Source organism: Copadichromis virginalis, linkage group LG18 (genome assembly GCF_057382275.1).
Source record: "Copadichromis virginalis isolate Kocher_CV1m ecotype Utaka linkage group LG18, C_Virginalis_male_GT1.1, whole genome shotgun sequence".
Lineage (NCBI taxonomy): Eukaryota > Metazoa > Chordata > Actinopteri > Cichliformes > Cichlidae > Copadichromis > Copadichromis virginalis.
The window spans coordinates 36558961-36579621 of NC_140635.1; the positions used below are offsets into that span (position 1 = coordinate 36558961).

At 42.7% G+C, this 20661-nt stretch overlaps 2 protein-coding genes across 5 annotated transcripts in view; both read right to left on the reverse strand.

Annotated features, from left to right (window-relative positions):
- coa1 (cytochrome C oxidase assembly factor 1) overlaps positions 1–16941 on the reverse strand; it is a 67550-nt gene extending 50609 nt beyond the window's left edge. For all 4 annotated transcript variants that reach the window (XM_085437902.1, XM_085437901.1, XM_085437897.1 and 1 more), the window contains exon 1: positions 13943–16941. The gene's annotated coding sequence lies outside the window, so the exon portion shown is untranslated. The remainder of the gene's footprint in view (positions 1–13942) is intronic.
- A 104-nt stretch (positions 16942–17045) lies between these two features.
- The window catches only part of LOC146688435 (junctophilin-1-like), a 50036-nt gene continuing 46420 nt past the window's right edge, over positions 17046–20661 (reverse strand). The window contains exon 7 of the mRNA XM_085437893.1: positions 17046–19743. The gene's annotated coding sequence lies outside the window, so the exon portion shown is untranslated. The remainder of the gene's footprint in view (positions 19744–20661) is intronic.

The following is a 20661-nucleotide window of genomic DNA, read 5'->3' on the forward strand; positions in this document are numbered from 1 at the left end:
TTGGAAAAAGAAAAATAGAGAAAGCGGAAAATCCAAGATGGCTGAACGTAATGCCAAAGTATTACTGTTTTAAGCTGACATGGACCTTAAAATGTTGCTTTGGACGAGATTTGTCCAAAAGTATGAGTGATGATAAAATAATAATTGTCTCTTTGTTTTATTTACAAATTGTATAATAATTTGTACGTGTGAGTTATGAAAGTTTTTTCTTGTCAGCTCGCAGTAAGTGTGTAACAAGCTAGTTTGCGATAGTAGTTTGCTAATGCAATATTTTGTATGTTTTCAGTTTTACAATAGTCAAAGAGAAGGCGATGATCAGAGGCCATTCTTCAATAAATCAGCACAAAAAAAGAAAATAAGTCTGCTTACTGGAGCATTATCTTACTGTCCAGCCGGTGAAAACAAAGGGCGAGGACAGCACAACTGGAGGGAGGGAAGCTCACCCCCAATTATCCTTTCGTCCCACCGCACTACCCTCTGGAGAGCTTTACGGTCATAAGTGGTGCTGTTGCCATACCAGGTGGTGATGCATCCAGTGAGGATGCTCTCAATGGCACAGCGATAGAAGGTCCTGAGGATGCGGGGGCTCATGCCGAATCTTTTCAATCTCCTGAGGAAGAAGAGGCGCTGCTCCGCCTTCTTCACTGTTTTGTTTGTGTGTACTCACCATGTGAGATCCTCCCCCAGATTTACACCTAGGAAATGAAAGCTGCTGACTCTCTCCACAGCATCTCCATTGATGGTGATGGGCATGTGTGCTGCACCTCCGGAAGTCCACTATCAACTTCTTTGTCTTTGTGACATTGAGGGTGAGATGGCTGTCTCAGCACCAGTGCATCAGGGCGCTGGAGTCTTCTGAATCTTCTGGAATCTGAGCCACTCGCCCAGTTTGGAGGGTCATTGCCCCGAGTGCTCCCATTACTACAGGGACTACTGCTGCCTTCACCCTCTACATCTTCCTGTGTTCCTTTTCCTGTTGTTGCTATCATTCGGTATAGCTACGTCTATCACTGCAGCTGTCTTCCTCTGCTTGTCCACTGTTGAAATCTCCCAATTTTGGGCTGAAGGAAGGACAGTACTCGGTGTATTTATGCTCAATCAACAATACTTTATTTCCATACAATTCAACACTTAAGAGCATAAGGACCATCATGATGGGGAGACATGCCTGAAGAGGGTCACCGCAAGTCTCAAAATGGTGACGTGTTACTCAGCTTCTTATAGCCGCTAGTGGCCCCCACCTAGTCGTAAAAGCCCAAACATTCACATTCTTTCTCCCTAAGTTATGACCTCGGATCATTGCTCCTCTGCTCTAGACACAAAGTCTCCTTCTGTTTATGATTCAGCAATAAAACATGTCAAGAACACAGTATGAGACATTCACAGCAGATCAAGGATACAGAGTGATGCACACTTATCTAATAAACTAATAAGTGAATATGTTCTTTTAACTCAAAAGTATAATGAGAACTAAACTACATACTGATCACACACTCTATATTAAAGGGTATAATATGACCTACAGCAGTATTCTAATCCAACTACTTTGATTACATATATAAGGTAACATATAATAACAGAATAATCTCACACCACCACGACTATATCCTTTTGGTTAGCCATCACCAGCTTGTCTGTCTGTATTTGGAAGTTCCACAGGATTTTAATTCGGTCAGTCACCTCGGAGTCTCTAGGTCATCTCGACACAGATATTCCTGCATACTATGACAGCAACTTGGTAATGGCATTCCATGTATGGCCTGCCTGCTAGCACCTTGCTCTTAGGTGTTGGTTGTCTCAGGGGCATCTTTGCACAGCCTGTGTCTGGGGTCTTGTCCAGTGTGATAGACCCCAGCCTCTATTGATCGTGTGCTTAAGGGCTTGTTCTTGTGCTGCCATGAGTAGTGCTTCTGTGCTGTCTTTCACCAGCCACCGGTAGGATTTCTGGATGTCAGTCACTTTTTCTGCCTTCAGTACAAATCCTGCGGGCGCCTGTTCTTCCAGGGTGGTTTTTCCACTTGCTCGTCTTCTTTCTTTGGTTTCTTCTGCCTGAGGTATTCAATAAGCACTGGTGCTTAGTGTTCCTGATGCATTCATGGACATTCATGTTGTTTCATCCTGGATAGGGGACACAGTAGTCTTGGGCCTCCTTCCTTCTGCTTGACATATAATCTCAGGGTGCTGGATTTGGGGTGAAACCCTCCATACATGGTCAGGAGCTTTGTTGTCTTGATATCAGCTGTTTCTATCACTTCCTTTGGGCAGCTTATTATCCCAGTAGGGTATCTATCTATCGGCAGAGTGTAGGTGTGTATGTGCAAAACCTTCAGGATCTACAGTGGTTTTATATTGCTTGTATATTTTTATTGATCAAAATTCTTTGTCTTGAATTATAATTTGAATAAAATACTTGATTATTTTTGGTTGTTTTAAGATCAATATGATCGCTCAGAGAGATGTGTTTGCTGTATCAGCATGCAGGTCAGATAGATGTTTAAATGTTTTCATTCTTTTTTATGAGAGCCAAAACCCTTAATATTCCAGCTAATGACATTCAGTGATTGTATTGTTTTACTGTCATGATCCTGGGTCATGTGACCCAGCGTTTTGAGTGTTATATTTTTATCATTCATTGTAAGTTCAGCTCCTTCTATTTTCCCTAGGTTACCTCGTCTGTCTCATCTCCAATCCCCTTTTTCCTGTGTGTGTATTTACAGTGTGTGTTCCTCGTCAGTTTGTCATATTAAGTCCATCATGTGTTTCATGTCTGCATTTTCTGTGTAATCAGGTTTGTGTGGTCATGTCTGCGTCCTGTAATGTTTCCTATTTTAATTTTGAAGAGGTCAATTTTTCCATGTTCAGTGTGTTTAGTTTCACTTCCCATCATGTTTATTTGAATCAGCTGATTCCCCACGTGTTTCCACTTCCCTGATCACCTCCTGTGGGTATTTAATCTCTGAGCTCCTGTCATTCTTTGTCCATTCATCTGTTTTGCCTGCTTACCTGCAATGTCACGCCACGTTTCCAGGTTTATGAAGTCTTCATGTTTCAGGTTTCTATGTTTATGTTTCAGGGTTTTTCATGTTTAGACTTCTTCCAGTATAGGTTATTGTTTCGTGTCGCCTTTGTTTTTGTACTGTTTTATCAGCCTCCAATAAACGGCTCACCCTTTGTTAAAATCAAGTTTCGTTTTGCGTGTCTGGACTTGGGTCCACCTCCTCACTCCACACAGTCTGCTTCCACAGATTGTGACATTTACATAGTAAAGTAAACAATGTCAAAGAAAATGAAAGAAAAGCATGTGACAGGCGACAATGACAAGTGAGGAAACAAACAAATAAAGGCAAAAATAACAGTGACAGTTCTTTGGTAAAGACAGCCAGGGTGTGACATCTTTGTCCCAGTACAATCTACTGTCTATGTACAGTTTGTCTGCTATTATCACGGCTTTCTTTCCTTCTGTCATCTTCATCTTTCTGACTGGGATAAGTTTCTTGCTCCTTTCATATATTTCCTGTGGAAAATGTTCATTTAGTCGGTAATTTGTTCCTCTCAGTTCTTTCCCTTGTTGCTGTACCATTTGTTTATGCTTAAATCTTTCAAATTTTGTGATTATGGGTAGAGGGCCATTGTTTGATGATTTCTTCTGACTGAGTCTTTGTACATATTGCTGAAAATTTCTCTGGAAATGTTAAGTTTCAATGTTATAAGTCCTTGATCAGCTGTTCAGGATCTTTGTTTATTTGTTCTTTGATGCTGGAGAAAATCAGATTGTCCCTCATGCTGCACATTTGTAAGTCGATACAATTCGAAGCTTTCACGCAGAGCTTGAAGTTCTTTGTATAATAGCTCGATCAATGAAAGTCTATTGTTGAATTCAGTTTTTGTTCAGTGGACAATAAAATGTCACTCACCTCTCAAGGACTTGGATCAGCAGGGAATGTAGGTGAGTTATCCAAACTACTTGGAGTTGGACGAGATCTTTTAGAAGTCTGAGCTTTATGTGTTTGATATGTTTTTGCTTGTTTTTATTCATTGTGCAGAAATGGTCAAAACAACAGTCCATATATTCAATTAAATTTCAATTCATTTTTATTTACACAGCGCCAAATCACAACAACAGTCGCCTCAAGGTGCTTTATATTGTAAGGGAGACCCTACAATAATACATACAGAGAAAAACCCAACAATCACATGACCCCCTATGAGCAGCACTTTGGTGACAGTGTGAAGGAAAAACTAACAGGATCTACAGGGTGGGCCATTTATACGGATACACCGTAATAACATGGGAATGGTTGGTGATATTAAAGTCCTGTTTGTGGCACATTAGTATATGTGAGGGGGCAAACTCCTCAAGATGGGTGGTGACCATGGTGGCCAGTTAGAAGTCGGTCATTTTGGATACAACTTTTGTTTTTTCAATAGGAAGAGGGCCATGTGACACATCAAACTTATTGGTAATGTCACAAGAAAAACAATGACGTCCATTAAATTGTGGATGTAGCACAACGGCAATTCCACACACTTCACTCTTTGTTGTTGCTGCTCGTCGCTAGGCCAAATGGTCAGACAAACCAGAAGTGATGACAGTTAACATCACTATTGTGATCAACCTGCACCTGCAGGCTGTGTAAAGATGCCCCTGAGACAATCCAGCACATAACAGCAGGGTGCAAGATGCTAGCAGGCAAGGCATACATGGAGCGCCATAACCAAGTGGCCGGCATAGTGTACAGGAACATCTGTGCCGAATACTGCCAGGTCAAAATGGGAGACGCCCCCAAGGGTGGTGGAGAATGACCGAGCTAAGATCTTGTGGGACTTCCAGATACAGACGGGCAAAATGGTGGTGGCTAAACAAATGGATATAGTGGTGTTGGGCAAGCAAAGAAAGACGGCTGTAGTGATCGATGTAACGATACCAAATGACAGCAACATCAGGAAGAAGGAACACGAGTTACCAAGAGTTAAAAGAAAAACTTGAGAAGATGTGGAGGGTGAAGGTAACAGTGGTCCCAGTGGTAATCGGAGCGCTCAGGGCAGTGACTCCAGCAGATCCCAGGAACAGCATCCAAGATCTCTGTCCAGAAGAGCGCAGTCCTAGGAACAGCTAAGATGCTGCGCTGGACCCTCAAAACTCCCTAATGAAATGTTATCTTTGTTTCTGCAATGTATGCTTTCCTTTTGGCCAGATCTTTCATGAGAAAAACATTTTTAATCTCAGTAAACATTGATACCTGGTTAAATGAAGGATAGAAAAAAAAGGCACTTTGCCAAAACTGATTGCAGCTTCTACTGTCATGGTCCCTGTGCCTCCCCGGCCAGCCCAGTGTGGCCACAAGTGTTTGTTGTTTTTCTCTCGCTCTCTCTCTCCTACCTGTCTGCCTGGGCGGAGCTCTGATTGGGCTCCTGCCCTTGGCCCACGCACCTGCAGCTGATCTCGAGCGAATTGCAGTTCTCTGGCTCTTAAGGCTGGGGCTCTGAGCTATTCGTCGCTGGAATATTGAGTAACTCTCGTTAGTATTGCCTGGCTTCCTTGCGATTCTACCAGAGGTGGGACCAAGTCATTGTTTTGCAAGTCTCAAGTAAGTCTCAAGTCTTTATCCTCAAGTCTCAAGTCAAGTCTCAAGTAATGTCAGGCAAGTCAGAGTCGAGTCTCAAGTCACTGGTGTAAAAGTCCGAGTCAAGTCACAAGTCTGAAACTTTGAATTTCAAGTCCTTTCGAGTCTTTAAAAAAAAAAGAAAGAAAAAAGCATGTTGCAGTTATGCTAAATGTAAATATTAGACCATGTAATTTTAAATCTGTGTTTTTCTCAACACATGACAAAATAGTGAACTTAGAAAATATACACAAATTGTGAAATTGCACCTCTTTAAAATGCAGCTCAATTAAACCTAGCTCCAAGAATAATTTTCACCGACAGTTCTGAGATAAGCTGCATGTTATTCTTGGATGCGGTTGTAGGACCAGCTTTAAAATCGCATGACAAAAATATCATACACATTAAAAAAAACTGTATCACCAACGTAGCCTGGACAACATTTGCTAGTTAGATGAAGTCAGCTATCTCATCGTAGCATATTTATATGCATATTTATAATTATACGGTTCTTGGAGTGAGTGCATACACTCATGAAGTTTAGTAACTTCAGGTCACTGCAACAAGCCCAGGTACAGTTTACCGACGGATGGGTGCAGGACCTTGAAATGCACCGTGTAGAAAGTAAAGACCATCGTACGTATCATAAGTTTACCAGTCTCACAAATCGTCGTCATAAATACACATTCGTTAACCGTTTATTAATATAACCTTTGAGCTCAACGGTAATTAATTAGTAGGGGAAATAATTTCTGGTAGCATCACAGAAATGTAGCAGTGACAATAATACTGTATGCTGTAATCGTACTGGGCAATTAGTGATACAAAAAACCTGTTTTATCCTGTGAATAAAAGTATATGTTTTTGTCAATGTACCATAATAACAGAAGCGAAACACAATATTGTGTCAGGACAATTCACTATTTATGCACAATAAATAAAGGAGCATAGCGCCACAATTTCTGTTCAGCGCCAGACTTGCTTGTAACCTATATCACCAATTATGTTATGAAAATGACGTGTTAACTACAACAGCAGACTGACCTTTGTGTAAATGCTTGGAGCAGACTAACCTGTGAGCTGGAGTGTTCTGGGACGTTATATTTGATCTTTGAATGGCTGCAATCCAGGCCATCCGTCGCGTCTTTGTTACTTCGGAAACATGGCTTGAACAATTTCTCTTCAACGACGTAATCCGATAACAACCGATCTCTTTACCCGTCGGCTTCCCGTGGCTGTCATGCGACCGGCTATTGCAGTTAATAATACAACAGCTTCTTGACATTTTTGTGTTTCTTTTTATCGCTGTATAACTGATTTTAATTGAAAGCCTGCGTGCGCTAGTACCGCTTGCCACGAGTTCCCAGAATCCTTTGCGGTTCTACCCGTGAATGACGTCACATTTTCAATCTCTATATAATATGCATGTTAAATTTTATATTTGGGGTAAAATATCAAGTCTTTTCAAGTAAACCGGTTCAAGTCCAATTCAAGTCCCAAGTCATTGGTGTAAAAGTCCAAGTCAAGTCACAAGTCTTAGAACATTTTTTCAAGTCAAGTCTAAAGTCATAAAATTAATGACTCGAGTCTGACTCGAGTCCAAGTCATGTGACTCGAGTCCACACCTCTGGATTCTACTGTTCCCGTGTTTGCCTTCGACTTACCCTCGTCTGTGTAAACAGGTTTACCTGGATCAGCCCTTTTGTGACCCCTGGACCCCGTGAGTAGGAGAGTGAGCTGCTTGTGTGGAGACTGTTTGGACGAGGAGCAGAGCGAGTGCGAAGAAGTGTGTCTCCCCAGCCTATTGATCCCCGGGACCCTGGTGTCCCCCCCCCCCCCTTCACGTGTATATAGTGCACCAGTGTGATTAATAAAGTGTCGTTGAACTGTGCTACCTCGGTCTGCGCCTGAGTCCGTTCCACTCCCGTGACATCTACCTTGTGACAGAAATGTTCTTCCATCTCAAAATGACTCGATACCATTCATGACAGACATGTTTGGCAGACTATAGGACAACAAGCCATTTACAATGGTTTAAATACTTTTTTTGCATCACCCATTCAGGTCTACAGTCGTCTAATCTTTTTTTAACTGCAGTTTATTATGCATTTGTTTTTCACATTTAGCTTATGTTACAGAGCCTTTATGTGTCTGTAAACAATAAGTGTTGCTAGTCAACCCAGCATGCCACAGTAGTTGTTTTGATTCCTGATGACCACTTGGTGGTTTTAGTGTTAAACATTTTGTTAGTAAATTTACATTTCAAAATGTTGTAACATTTTCATTAGTGGGCTCTGAATCTTAGACTGAAGACACAGCTGTTTAAAACACTATTTACTGCTTTTGTAGTGGAGCTGCAATCAATGAGTTGTGTGAATCATTTCTGCTATATCAGAATCATAATTCTATAGAATCTGCAGAAATAATTCTACAGAATCATAATAACCAAATTAAATAATACAACATATAACAAAGTTACAAAATAAAAGAAATAGATCTAACATATACAAATAGTTCAATCATAAATATCCAGAATATCACAGAGATTAAAAAAAATGCTCTAAACTGTAAAACGTTATTTTCACTGTAGAGCTCATGCAAAATGGTTCAGTCATTGCACTGTTTACTGTGGATTAGATGGAGGAGTCGTACACGGACAGAGCGACAGGCAGGAATAATTTCCTGTGTTGTTCAGTGGTGCATTTTGGGTCATCTCAGTCTGTCACTTAACATGCTCCTTAGACTTAATCATTATCTTGGACAACATCTGCCTCTCTGTTTATTGCAGCTGATCACTAGATGTCACTGACAGGATTGTCTGTGAATCGTTTTTTGTACAATCAGGAAGAAACCACAAAAGCGCCACAAAGCTTCATCCGCTCATATCTCTGGAAATGTACTTGGACTCTAAGCTTGTCATAATATGTGTGGAATTTGGACCTAAAATGCTTCACGACAGATTCTAATAAACAGAAACAAACCTTTATCTAATGAGGCAGCAGGTACAGATGGCTAAAGATGGACCGTTTGAAGCTGAAGCTCTGACACGTGTCAAAGAAACACCAAAACAGAAGCATTGTGTCGAGGTTTGGTCTGTCTGGCCAGGGTCACGTGATCAGTGACGTCCGAAGCTTTATTCAGTGTATCACAGCTTCAGCACCTGATTCAATTATTTATAAGGAAGTGAATAATTAGCAAAATTTTTTCACAGTGATTTTGTGCAAAAAAAACCCCAAACCAGCAAGAGAGGATGCGCTGTCATTCCTAAATAAAAACCAAATAGAATAACCATAATAACAATAAATGTGCTGTTTCTATTTTAGTAGTTCACAAGCAATTCTACCCCCAAAACATAAATAAAATATACACTATATGTATAAGTTTTTATATATTATATATAAATGTACCAGTCCAACCTCACAGCACACCCCCAACTTATTATACGATTGTGTTGTATATTATTATTTATATTGTCATTTTTATTGAATATGTTTACAAACATTAAGATGTCACAGGCAAAGGGAGACCGTGGCACATGCTTAAACAAAACAATTATTTATTCAAATAGATACACTGACCCAAACAAACAAACAAACAAACAAACAAACAAACAAACAAACAAACAAACAACACAAAAAATGAAAAACAAAGCACAACAACAGGGTAGCCCAATCACACAGAACTGTCAGTTGATACTATCATGGCTCAAGAGTTGGGTGTTCGTCTTGTAATCGGAAGGTTGCCAGTTCGAGCCCCGGCTCGGACATTGTGTCCTTGGGCAAGACACTTCACCCGTTGCCTTCTGGCTACACAAATACAGGTCATTTACTAAACAACTGAGCTCGGTATCAAAGCAATGATCTATGTCACTCAGGGACCTGATTCTGTGGTTTATAAGAAAGTGAATCACTGGTGGGATTTGTGTTGTGATAAATAGCAGACCGGTGTGCGACACAATGACAGAGATTGAACTCCTCTCTTCCTCACTGGTTCAAACAGAATAACATAATGTGTTATGTTTTTATTTCACCAGTTCATAAGCAATTTTACCCACAGGTCCAAAACATAAATAAGAAATAGACTATACATGTAAATGTACCTGTCACTGGTCCATTACAAAGCCATGTGGAGGCAGGGACCTTACAGCACAAGCATACATTTATTAATCAACAGGACATAACATCATTTTTTCACCCCCCCAAAATGCAAGTTCAAAGCACCAAAATAGGAGCTCAGTATCACACAGAACAGTTGTGCCACTATTCTGAGCGCACGTAAAAAATTTGCAGGTGCAAGTGTTGCATTTTGAGGAGAAATTTATTTTGAGCGACGAAAAGCTGAATTTGAGTGAACAAAATTCATTCCTGCGTGCAAAAACTGTACTCCAGTGTTGGCTATTATCCACACACACACACACCAGCAGCCCCTCTCGCTCAGTTTTTGCATTTGCGCTCGCTCGCAATGTCTTGCTCGCGCTCTCAACATTTCTGCCCGTGCGCGTTTAACTCAACTCTCAAAAATAACGCCATACTAAACAGAAGCTATCAGCTGGCTCTGCAGACTGGGCAATCATAATGATTCAAGCTGCTCTTCATATTTTTGGCCACCAGATGTCACCAAACACATGAGAAAACATAAAGAAACCAAACCGGAAATGTGTCACAACTCAAGACTGCAAAAACGACAAAAAGAACTAATTTTAGTTCTTCTTAGAAGCATGACACAAAAACATTAAATGAGAGAAACAGAGAGTCCAAAACACCGGGTCACAGACCAAGAATCATGAAAAGCTACGTTGTGCACAAGTTACTTAAACTGCCTAAAGTAAATGTACTCATTACGTAGAATGGCATTTTTCAGAATCTACATTATATTAATGAATCATTGCAGATCATTATGTCTATGGTGCTGGATAGCTTTATATATAATAATGTTTCCATAGACGAAACAGAGGTTTTTAACATAACTAGAATGATATACAAAGTACAATATTTTCATCCAAAATATGCCAGAATAGAAGCAACATAACACGTAACATAGAAATACTTAAAGTAGATTAAGCTTGTCCTTTAGTAAAAGTTATCTTAAATTGCGACACGGGCGGTTGCCCGGGCGGCATCGTGGTGGGGGGCGGCATCACGGGCATGGCAAAAGAAATAAAAAAAAAAAAAGCTTTCTATTAGAGCGGACAAAAAGCACCACTTAGATTCTACAACTAATTAAAATGATCTTACACAAATGTAACAAAATGGGACTGTCTACATGCGGAATGATGAATGGAATCAAATGAATGACATACCTAAGAACACGTCTGTGTAATATCTATCACTCAACTTTGTGCAGCACTAAAAATAAAATAAAAACAGAACAAGAACCTAAAGATTAGTTTACAAGTTTATTTTTAGCAGTGACAATGACACTATTTTCTTTCACAGTTGCAATAAAAATAATCTTTGATGTTGTGTTGCACTTTCCAGCAGCCATGACCATTTTGGTAATAGAAAAGCCACGCCCACTTATGAGTTGGAGGATTTCTCATAGGACAGAGTAGAAGGAAAATACAGCGTTATGCTCCCTGCCATTCCCTAACGGCCCTGACTGTTGAATGCCACGGCATCAAAGTTTGGTATGCATGTGATCTAATTATCTATATTCCATTTTACCAAAGTGATTACAGTAACAATAATTTCCTTGGCACAGACTGAAAACAAAGACACTGGACCAGATTACACAAACACATCATGTAACATGAAATCCAGTTTTAAATGCATCTCCTTAGAAACAACTGAGGGGAAAAAAACAACAGAAAATAAACATTTATTGCACAATAACACGTGACAACATGAAAAACGTATCACTTGTAACAGTCAAGATGATAATTACCTTTAGAAGTCAAGCCATAGTGGTCACTACAGTGGACAGCTATTCAAAGGCTGCTGTCTTGTATTTGTGTCAGTGTTGATGGTATACTTGCACATAAATCACTACACTGATGTGTCACTCCATACTTGCCACCCACTGGGCAGCCAGTGGCCTGACTACGTGGACATTTTACATCTAAAAAACCCTTAAAATAAAGACTCTTAAAATGCCTCAGAAACACACAGCATAGAGTCAAGTACAAACCCTAGAAAAGAGGAGACTGTCATGTTGGTGTAAAATCAATACTAAAATAGACTTCACAGGAGAGATATTAATGCTTAATCCAATCACATACTTTTATTTGTCACAAAGGCTGAAATCTAACTCAGACAAAATATCATTTACACATTACAGACATTTATTTTCCATAAAGAAACTCTCCCAGTCTGTCGTCACAAACAGCATATTATCAAACTGTCAGTCCTGGGCTGTCTCCATCTCTTTGCTACTCATACAACTTCTTTCTATATCAACAGTTTTTCTTGGACTCTAAAAAAGAAAAGAAAAAATCAGACCTGAGTAAAATATTATGCCTGCCATAAACCTCGACCATGGAAAGACACAGACTTTATTCCTAATAAGCAAGTGTTCAGGCTTAAAATAGCACAGCACTAAAAAAGCAGGAGGGCCTGTTATGTGTGGGCCTGTTGCTATATTGAGAAGATGACATACTATACATTAATCAGCCTGTCAGATGCTCCAACACTGCATGGTACTCCTGAGACGGGAGCTGACATCTAAGAAAGTTAACGGGATCATTTTATAGTCTGTAGCGAGAAGCATGAAGGAAATAGTAGAACAGACGATTTCATCAGGTTAAGTTTTGAATCAGAATCCGGTCGTCTACAACCTGATTTCCAAAAAGGATTCAATGCAACTTCCAAATGTAAAGATGTGGAAGGATTCAGCACTCTGTAAAAAACTGGAAGAGCAAATAGTTTCAGAATTACAGCATCGTGCAAAAGTCTTGAGTCATCCCTGTTTTTTTACATATTTTTCTTCCAAGGAGCAAGACGCTGGAATTTCCAAGGTCTGAATCTACCAAACGTTTCCAAAGGCGACAGAGTATTGACTAGAATCAAATTATAATTTTATCTAAAATCTACATCAGACAAACAGTATCTGACACACAGAGCCAAACTTTGTGTCATTCACATAAGCCTTTCTGATGATGTTACTATTTTTGTCATATGTGCTCAACAATTCAAAGTTCATTGAAAATATTTTCTTCATTTTGTTAAATAAGAATTTCGTGTTAAAAAAAATATTGGACATATTTTATTCTGGATTAATGTGAAATATAACTATATACCATTCAGACATTATCATTAATCTTTTGCAAAGTTAAGTTGTTTACAGGTCAGCAAGATTTTTTTCTCCATATTTTAATTAACCGCCTAAAGTAAATTAATTAACACAAATTACAGCTCCTGATTAATTCTGATGGTAAGAAACAGCAGTAAAGAGTTTTTGAGATATGTTCAAATATTGCCTCAAATTTCAATGTGCAGAAACCAAAAGGACTGAAAATTGCAGGATGGACCTTTGTTTGACCTTTGACAAAAAAGATCAGGTATTTGATATATGAAGATTAAATTTCATGTCAATCTTTATATATTTTGTGCAAATCGGAGACTGTTAGAGCAGAAGGCCTATGTTCATTTCAGGTGGAATTACTCAGTGGCTCAATTTTAGCTCAGCAATTCAGAGTGTATGGCTGGGTCTCTCCACAGCGTTATTTATTGAAGCAGTGTGTGGTCACCTGGACAGAGAACAGAAAAAAGTCAGCCAACATCCAAAGAGTTTTAAATATCCTTCGACAAACCCAAAGAACTATTTCTGATGGCTACTTTTAAAAATATTACCAAACAGCTTCTTGAAGATAGTTCAAGCTGTGTTGGTCCTACCAAATACTGACTTTAAACCTTGTTATAATTGTGCAAACTCTACTTTTTCCTTATGGACTGTATTTTCATGTATATTGCACAGCTCAATAACACCGCACCTATTTTAGACTAGAAAAGTTTCACACAGTACTGTATATTCAAAGTGAAAAATGTACAGAAACAGGAATAAAATGTACTACACGCTGTTGCAGTACTAGTAATGTTTTATTTGCATCCCCCCCTCCAAAGATCACTTTGAGCAGCTTTGCAGCCGACTTGTTCCTGGCACAGCTCTCCCCAAAGCAGTCCCAGCCCACTGCCTCTCCATTCTTCTGCAGCACAGCCGCAGACCACTCCTACCACATACCTCCGCCGCCCTGAGGCCGGGGAGCCATCTGGCCGAGCCTACCGAGCCAAACAGATAGGTGGCAGCACATGCAGCATGCGGACGCAGCACTTGGTCCATGAGAAGCTAGAAATTGACTGGGGCTCCAAACAAGCCGAACAGAAGTGTGACAAATTGGTACAAACCGTACTGAGTGGAGAACGACGTATTTTTCCTTAAACTCTGGACAAAAAGAATCTGCCACTATCCCTTGGTTCAATGAGCAGTGCCTAACCAGTCCAGATGCTTGTCGACCCAGGCCCTGGGATAAGTGACACCTCATTCACCTTACGATAGTCAGCACAGAACCACATAGACCCATCTTTGTTTCCCACACGAACTATGGGGCTACACAAAGCACTGTAAGACTCTTCTAGTGGAGATATCATCTGAATTTCAGGAGCGGGACCACTCCTCCTTCACGCCCCCTCTGGCCTCAGGCTATAAAAGCCCCCCTTCTCCAATACCCACTGTTCTCATTTTCATGCGAACACTCGTCGTCATCAGACGCCTCGCAAATCCTAAGAGCTCGATTCCTACTCACCCTTCAGCTCATCACCACGAATTCCCCGTCGCTCAGCCCATTGGACCGTTTTACGATAGTTACGGGTCAGAGTATCTGTTAAGATGTTAAGAATAACAAGTATCTCTTAAAATGTTTCCAATAATGAAACATTTCAATATAATGTAGACAAAAAGGAAAAATAAAAAGATAGTTATGGATCAGGACTCCCAATCCTTACTTACATGTACAAAGTCGGACTATACAAATCGGGTCTACCCGATCTGTACCGCGCATGTGCAGGGGTTTTCTTCTTCCTGTGTTCGTTTAATGGCAGTGTACTCCCCAGTGTACGAGGATACTGCCACCTGCTGATCGAGCAAATGAACCCTATTGTAAACTGAATTAGCATCATTACAAACGTGTGTTAAATTTGATTTAGTGATAATCGAGTGTGTTTATGTTTGTCTGTGTGGAGAGGATTGTTGGAATAATGATGATGATGTGCGCTATCACTGTCAGTTGTCAGTAAACACTTCATCTGGCTGATGAACCTACACGTGACATATTACAAAGTCTGTATTATTAACTCTGTAATTAGGCGCCATTCTTCTTATTTTACGGCGCTGTTGTTCAATCGGGGAACGCTCTGTGTTGAGGAGAAAAGCATGAATTTGTTTGTATACGGATTATCCATTGTTTAAATGTCCCGGTAGTCGAAAAGGAGGCAGAGCTGTTGAGAAATGCTAGGAGCTAACTGGGCGCTAACCGTGTCATTCAAATATATTGAATGTCGCAATGTTGGCAAAGAGAGGAAGTGACGTAAGATTTGCGCATGCGGGGTACCGATCGGGTTTCCGGTACGGATCAGGTAGTGACAAGCCTCACCCAGCCAGCTACAGCCGCAGCTCGCCACCACTCCGCATGCTCCCTCCCCAGCTGCTCCTCCCACCCAGCGTGACACTCGCCTAGGGTTGCCAGTTCTGCGTGCCTCTATTCCCCCTTCGCAGCTCGCCCCACAAACCCTCTTGGCACCGAGTTGCCAAACCCTCAGCCACGTATTCCTCCTTTGCTAAACTTTGCCTCCAACCTCGGCACCGGGATGCCAGGTTTTCAGCCACCATTTCCTCCTCTGCTAAACACCACAGGTAACCTCAGCACCGGGATGCTAGGTTCTCAGCCATTCATTCCTCCTCCGTTAAACGCCACAGCTAACACCTACACAGCGTTGCCGGGTCCAACATGCTACTTATTCCGTTTCTTTTAACATCTCAGCACCCCTGCTCTCATTCACCGAACTCAGTTAATTCTCTTCCGGGCACAAATGCAGCTAGCGCTTCCATGAACAACGCCTCCTTGCTCCTTTCAGCCTCACCTGACCAGCTATAGCGGCAGCTTGCCACCTCTCCGCACGCTCCCTCCTCAGCTGCTCCTGCCACTCAGCGTGACACTCCAGGGTTGCCAGTTCTGCGTGCCCTATAAGCCCCTTCGCAGCTTGCCCCACAAACCCTCTCAGCACAGAGTTGCCAAGCCCTCAGCCACACATTCCTCCATTGGTAAACTCTGCCACCAACTCTGGCACCGGGATGCCAGGTTTTCAGCTGCCTTCTCCTCCTCTGCTAAACACCACAGGTAACCTCAGCACCGGGATGCTAGGTTCTCAGCTACTCATTCCTCCCCCGTCAAACGCCACAGCTAACATCTGCACAGCGTTGCCGGGTCCTCTCACCTCCGCTACTTCCCACCGTATTTCAGCTAACATTCCTCAAACCAGCCGTCTGACTGCTCCTACCTCCAGTTCAGAGCTGCACCTGGCCTAGACTTTTCGCCCAGGCCCCATTTCTCCAAGCTAACACCATCCAGTTTTTGCTGGCCACAGCAATTCTTCCTTTCAACCCACCGGCCACAAAGCCTTCTCCTGTATCTGCTAACCTTTGCTAACTAATCACCGCCTGTAAACATGTGGATTTGGCCGAGCTCATTCCTCCTCCTCTCACGCAACCTGCTCTTCCTAGGTGATCAATGGCCACGATGGTTCCATTATTATACGTGGTGCGGCCCCTTCTCAGTTGAAAGAGCTCTCCCGGCTGAGTTTGCTCTAGCCTTCTCGTTATATAGAGACGTCCTCCGCACCGCTTTTCCCTCCCGAAGACCAGACTTCGACTTCATCTGACCATTATTCTCAACCTCGCGTTACGATTTGGCGGCACCGGATTCTGTCAGTACCTCATTCAGTTCGCTTCTCAGGCAGCTGCTCACCTTCAGCAATTTAACCAAGACACCTTCCGGAGCAGTCCCGATCAGGAAATCTACTGCCGTCTTCGCCGCCCATCTTCTCTCTCCCGCAAGTTGTGTGGCGCTCCATCACTTCCCGCTTCCACCTGTATAGCCTCAGCCCAAAATGATTCAGCCCTTGTGCCGTCCTTCTGTTCTCTCCCGCTTGACCCCAGCTCCCGTACCAGAACCTCTAAACCTGCAATCTCCACCCCAGCATGCCTTTGCCTCACGGTTCAGACAGGCGGGGCAGGCCCATCACGCACCTCGGAGGCCGCACCATTTGCCATGACTTCAACGACTCCAGCTGTTCCTTGCCTCAATGCCGCTATCTTCACTGCTGCTCCCTTTGCGGTGGCGGCCATTCCCGCCCTGCATGACCCCTCAACCCCACCAGCCTCCACCCCTGTCCACATTCTGGCACCAGAAGTTGCCTCATTAAAAAAAAAAAAAAAAATAGGTGCTTCACCCCCTTGATGGCTCCCAGTCTGACCCCCTCCCACGTCACCACCAGCTCACGGATTATCTACTCTGAGGTCAGTCTTCTCCGAACTCGGCGTCCCTTCGTCGGAAGAGAAAACGCAGGACCTTTAACATCCCTGGAGTTCCTTAGGATAACCCTCGACACTGAACGCTTCCAGGCTCCCCTGCCCATCGAAAAGCCCAATCGCATCACCCTTCTTCCCCAAAGCTTCCTCCTCGCTCTCTCTTGCTTCAGACGACAGCTGCTCTTCCCGTTGGGATGCTTAAACTCACTTGCTTTCACCCGCTGCATCCAAACGGCCACTCCTCGACTCTGCCATGCTGCATAGCTCTCCCAGGGCCGAACCGCATCTCTGGCAACTTCCCGCCAACTGGAACGGCATCACCTTCTTCTACAACGATCGGCTGCCCCGCCCCGACGACGTCCTGCTTTTCACAGATGCCGCCCCTTCTGCCGGCTTTGGGGGTTATTACGGCCGAAGACATTCAGAGCCTTAGCGCCCCACGGAGAGGCAGCTCTGACCCCAGGTCCTCCATTTTCAGCCACGTCTTTCGGGATCTAAACCCCAGCATCGCAGAACTCATCAGCATCTCCCAAGAAGCGATTATAAAATAGCCTTGCAGCAAGCACATTGTCCTCCTATTGGACCGCTCAGAACACGTTCCATTCATCGCATCACAACTTCAACCTGCCACAACCCCACACTGCTTACCCCTAACTTCAGATCTACAAAATTGCTGCATCTCTACCATCCAGCTGAAGCATAGCGATTACTTCCTGGCGTGCACACTCGAGGCCACGTTCCTACTCGCCTTCTTCGGCTTATGCTGTTCTGAATTCACCTCCTCATCCTCGAATCCTCGAACCCCTCATCCGCTTCATTTTCATCCTCAAACGAAGCAAACCAATCAATCGGGCAGCACCACGCCTAAATACTACTTAAAATAAACTCTTGTTTAAGACCCTTCACTAACCCTTTACCTTGACCTCAGAAAATCTCAGCACACCTTACCTTCGGATCCTCTGTTCATCACCAAATCTGGCCACGCCTCAATCAGGACATGGCTCCTCTCACACTTTCGCCAAGCGCCCTCGTCTTCCGGGATTCCTCCAAATCACATCCCTGGCCATCCCTTCCTCACCGGCGTCGTGACTACTGCCTCCTGCCAAGGAATCCCTGACCACTTAATCAAGCTCCTGGGTCGATGGTCATCACAAGCCTACCTGGTATACATTCACAACATTCTCCAAAGCCTCCGTTATGCCCAGTCCTGCTCCTGCAGGGGATGCTGTCTTTGGGGGGGCTGCCCGGCCCGAGAGCCGTCGCCAGTCCCCTTCAAGGCCTTCCTCAAACCGCAGCACTAATCACACTCCCTCATTGCTCATCGTTACCAAGGGAGTGGTCCCTGCTAGTGAAGTGGAGATATCATCTGAATTTCAGGAGCGGGACTACTCCTCCTTCACACCCCTTCTGGCCTCAGGCCATAAAAGCCCCCCTTCTCCAATACCCGCTGTTCTCATTTTCATGCCCCCCCCTTTTTTCTTTCCTCTCTTCTCCTGTCCTCTCCTCTCTTCCTTTCCTCCCTTTATTTCTCGTTAGTACAGGGGGTTCTGCACGGCCTGAGAGCCATCGCCAGTCCCCTTCAAGGCCTTCCCCAAACCGCAGCACTAATCACACTCCCTCATCCCTCATTGCTCATCGTTACCAAGGGAGTGGACCCTGCTAGTGAAATACTCCCACATCGTTAGCGCCTCAGCCAATTCTTTCTGAACAATTTGTCCTTCAGGTAACCTGTAGGGCTGTGAGTGCACTGTCACACCAGGACACATTTCAAACTGGAGCTCTATCAGAGAGGTACGGCTGGGCATGGGGAGAACATCTGCAAAATGCTGTTGCAACGCAGCAACATTCACTCGCTCAGCCTGAGTGTGATCATAATGGAGGGAAGGAGGAACTGGGCACCTCTGGCCAAACTCATCTCTCTCCCTCATCAGAGAAGTGGGTTTGGCCTCTCTCCATGTTTTGAGAAGGTTAACCCTCTCGAGGCAGGCGTTGCCGATTTGCAACAGTTAAAAACTAACAACCTGATTACCCCACATACATATTTTATGAGTTTTTTTTACTCAGAAGTACCACTGCAGGACTTGGTTGTGCATTAGCAACAAAAAGTTTAATTTGAGCCTGAGAGGGTTAAGGTGATATACCTGTGTGGCTCCTCTCCTGTCTGACCGCACCACTGCATAGTCAACACCTGTTACCCATTTACTGTGTGACCATGAAGGCTCCTTGCAACCTGCTGAGCAACTTTGAGATGAAAGAAGGGAGTAATGCAAGCACTTTGTCTCCCTCTAGCCGCTCTGCCATACAGGCACTCCTGAAGTTCCTGAGCCTGGAGACAATTTTCTCGTGATAACTTTCCCAGTGCGTGTCTTTGCTCTCAGGTCCAGAACATACTGAATGTCCTTCTTAGCTGGGCTTGGACCTTCCTCCCAGTTTTCCTTAATCAAGCTTCTTGCCGAACAGCAGCTCAAAGAAAGAAAATCCCATGGAGGCCTGGGGCACCTCCCGCACTGCAAGCAACAAAGGTTCTAACCCGTGATCCTGATTGCTTTCATCCCCGTGAATAAACCTATGAATCATGGGCTTCAAAGTCTTATTCCGTCGCTCCACCAGCCAGTCCAGGATTCTGGGGGAAAATCCAGAATTTTAATAAGACTTTAAATTTTCCAAGATGGTTATGTTTGTTTGTCATGTTTGCATGTGTATGTATGTGTGTACCGTTCTGTCTGAAAATACAATAGCTAAAAAAGTGTTGAGCACATTTTGATAAAACGTTGTAGGGTCTAGAGTGGGGTCATGTTAAAGTTTGGGCTACATCCATCCAGGTCTTCAAGGTCAACTTAATGATTTATTGGTTGAAAATTGACAAAAAACCTCAGAACTTAGAAAGCACAATGTGAAAGAGTGCATTGTCAAAAACTACCATATTTCGAATATAAGGTAATATTATTAAGGTAATATTATGTCATATTTGACCTGTGACCTCTCCTTCAAGGTCAACAGAGTAATAGCCATCAAGTGAACCACACATTTAAACTCATTATACAATAAAATGAATGGTGCATGTTTCATATCCACATAAATACAAAATAATTATACTCAAAGTTCTGTCATTTATATTAAAATAGATTTTAACAAGGCAAACAAAAGCCTGCACTTTGCACTTCTTTTTACTGCACTATAAACTAAGGTTTAAAAAGAACAAAGAAAACAAATGGATACATACAAAATAAAATAATATTCCTTTAAAAGTAAATATCGTCCAAAGAGTGAGCTGCTTCGGTGGAGGTTCGAGTGCATTTTCAGCCCACTGGAAGACAGATTCATTTGTCAACTAAAATATTAACATTCAACATATACAGACTGGTATTCAGCCATCATAATGATCAAAACTATAAGTGCAATAAACCAGTTTTAAATGAAATAATGTGGACTGTGAATGAAAATATCGTCTATGGTTAAGTTTTAATAAAGTAAAAAAGCAGGCACTGAGACAGAATCAGATAAAAATGGATGTGAACAGATCACTAAACAGACCAATAGA